The sequence below is a fragment of the Podarcis erhardii genome (assembly GCF_964252035.2).
Source record: "Podarcis erhardii genome assembly, chromosome: 13".
NCBI classification, from domain to species: Eukaryota; Metazoa; Chordata; class Lepidosauria; order Squamata; family Lacertidae; genus Podarcis; species Podarcis erhardii.
In genome coordinates, this window is record NC_138502.1 from 28,418,486 (window position 1) to 28,421,755 (window position 3,270).

Below are 3,270 nucleotides of genomic sequence, written 5' to 3' on the forward strand. Positions count from 1 at the left end.
CTCTTCAGCACTTTCCACACAAACCTTCCCCTCGCCCTTGCTCTCTCACCCACCCTTCCCATTGCCCACTTTCGAATTAAAAACAAAAGCATCCCAATTTGGGAAGACATTTGCACCCAGTCATCTCGCTCTCTACTTAAAAGGACGCTGCCAGCGGATTGTTGCGAAACTGCGAATGCAGCGTAGAAATTACATTTCCCGAAGCTGCCTGCTTGAAGCGGTTGGTAGGCAAGGAGTCGCGCGCCGGGTCACGTGAGGACCACGCGACGACGTGACGCAGAGGGAGTGAGCGTAGAGTTTAAGCAGGTCTGTGCGCAGGGCTCGTCCTCCGGTTCTTTTATGCGGGGAAGGTGGGAGAGTGTCGGTAGAAGTCTAAGCAGAAATGTCAGGATTTCTGCAACCAGAAACAAACGGGAAGTAACGCAGCGAGGGCTTTCTCCTGTTTCTATTTTGATGCTATCTCCAACCACCCTCTGAGCTACTTCTGACCTGCAGGGTGGACAATGTCCTCTTATTCAAAACTTTCCTAAGGCTACAGATAGGTAGCCGTGTTGGTCTGCCATAGTCAAAACAAAACAAATTCCTTCCAGTAGCACCTTAAAGACCAACTAAGTCAGTTCTTGGTATGAGCTTTCGTGTATCTGAAGAAGTGTGCATGCACACGAAAGCTCATACCAAGAACTGACTTAGTTGGTCTTTAAGGTGCTACTGGAAGGAATTTGTTTTGTTTTTCCTAAGGCTATTTGTCCAGGCACAACCCCCCACCCCCGGGGATAATGAAATATATTGGCAATCTCTCTTCGATGTTTAAACCCCTCTCTCTCGTGAAGGATTAAGATCTGAGTAAGGCAGCTTAAGCTCCTGTCTTTTGTTTAGGGGTAGACACATTGCTGTTCAGTCACAGCCACAGCAAAATCCTGATTATCTCAATTGATAACTATTTGGTACTGCATATTGGAAGGTGAAAATATGGCTTCCGTCCACTTATTTTTGCAACCTTCAATGGCGACAAGCTCTAAGTCTTAAAAGAGGCCTTTCGCAAATTTACTCCTGGGGGAACAGCATTTCATATACTCAAAAGCGTAGCAATAAACCTATTGATGTAATTCTAGCGACTAATTTAGATTTCTGTTTCAAAAGGGCAGAAGCAAAGCAAGCCAACATTTCCACACATTAGCTTATTTCAAGAATTTGAAGAGAAAGGTTTGCTACCTGCAGATGGGATGTATCTTTGTGTTGTATTCTTATTTTTGCTTTTGTGCTGTCTAGCTTAGTCATCTATGTTTTAATATAATAGAGTTTTGTGTACAGACAGGGATATTGAGAGGCTACCGCATGGTATGATCTGAAAGCAAGGGCTTAAATGGTATTTGTTCCTCCCACAGGGCAAAAGATTAATGTGTGCCGGTGCTCATTTTCCTAATTTTAAAAAGTATTCTAAGAAGACCTCCAAAAGCAGTCCTGTCTCCCCCGAGTAAGGAAAAAGAATTTAATCCTTAAATGTTTGTGGTCCTAATCAGTTTGTGGAATGTAAAATTAGGGCTTTCCATTCCTGGCCCAACAGATGTATCCTAGTCAGGAGAGTCACAGCTATGAGAACCTATAAGCCTTTGTGGCAGAAGGTATTTACAGAAATAAGCTATATTGCGGGTCAACGTGGAATGTACCACAAGTTTTGGATTTTAAAAGAACGGCAATCTGGCTTTGTTGTAAAGAACTAATTATTTTTCTTTTGCAGTGGCACGTCTACTAGTGGCACAGAATTGGAAAGGATTGAAACATCTGTGTATCTTCAGTTGGAAACAGAATGGATGGTCTATTGCTGCACCAGAGAAATTAACAAAGAGATTACATGCATTGAATAATACAAATGATGTAGACGATTTTGTTGAAACATTGCATCCTTTTATCAAATATTATAAGACTCTAAATTATTTCTAAATCTGCATCAGTATGCCATGGTGTATTTGTAACAGCAAAACTGGACGCCTTCATCTGTCCCCGCTGCCATAAAACTTGTCTCTCTCATATTGGTCTCTACAGCAACAGCAGGGGCTGTAACTCTCTAGTGGCTCATTCTTCCATTGTCTCAAGACCGATGGATGCCAACAAAATACGCATGATATGTGCAAATGCGCATGATATGCAAATTTCATACACATCTGTATCATCCCTCTGTGGCCCTCTAGTTGTTGGACTCCAACTCCCATTGGCTCCAGTCAGCATGGCTAAAGATCAAGCATGATGGGAATTGTAGGCCAACAACATCTGGAGGCCCACATGTTCCCCACCCATGCCCCAAAGTGACCAGAGGATAATGGCCCTCTAAGATAACCAATTTTGATCTAGCTTGTTTTCCACACCATAGTTTTCACTAAGGCGGTGACTCTTGCTTGGACTATCAACTGTGGGCAGCCATTTGTGGGATTGCTCTTGCAAGTAAAAAAATAAATCCCTGTAATCAGAAGACTAGATGCACATGAGGAACTTCTTCCTGACAAAACAAAACAAATTCCTTCCAGTAGCACCTTAAAGACCAACTAAGTCAGTTCTTGGTATGAGCTTTCGTGTGCATGCACACTTCTTCAGATACACTGAAACAGAAGTTTCCAGACCCTTCTATATAGTGAGAAGGTGGGGAGGGGTATTACTCAGAAGGGTGGTGGGAATGGGTGATTGGCAGATAGCTGTGATGAGCCTGTTGACGACTCTTAACGACTGCAATAGGTCTTACAGGAAAAAGCAAGGGGTGAAAAGGTGAAAAATGGCTTTGTCATGTATAATGAGATAAGAATCCAAGGTCTTTGTTCAGACCAGGTTTTTCCATGGTTTTGAGTTTGGTGATAAGTTGTAATTCAGCAGCTTCTCTTTCCAGTCTATTTCTGAAATTCCTTTGTAGTAAAACAGCTACTTTGAGATCTTGTATAGAATGTCCTGGGAGATTGAAATGTTCTCCTACTGGTTTCTCTGTCTTGTGATTCCTGATGTCCGATTTATGTCCATTTATTCTTTGGCGTAAGGTCTGGCCTGTTTGTCCAATATAGAGAGCTGAAGGACACTGTTGGCATTTTATGGCATACACAATGTTAGACGATGAGCAATTGCAAGACAGAGGAATCACAAGACAGAGAAACCAGTAGGAGAACATTTCAATCTCCCAGGACATTCTATACAAGATCTCAAAGTAGCTGTTTTACTACAAAGGAATTTCAGAAATAGACTGGAAAGAGAAGCTGCTGAATTACAACTTATCACCAAACTCAAAACCAT

General features: G+C 42.3%; 1 long non-coding RNA gene across 1 annotated transcript; it reads left to right on the forward strand.

Moving 5' to 3' along the window:
- Window positions 1-186: 186 nt before the first annotated feature.
- On the forward strand, window positions 187-1,883 carry LOC309328301. Its single transcript, XR_014150753.1, has 2 exons — window positions 187-306; window positions 1,739-1,883. It is a non-coding gene; the product is annotated as an uncharacterized lncRNA (long non-coding RNA).
- Window positions 1,884-3,270: the final 1,387 nt, after the last annotated feature.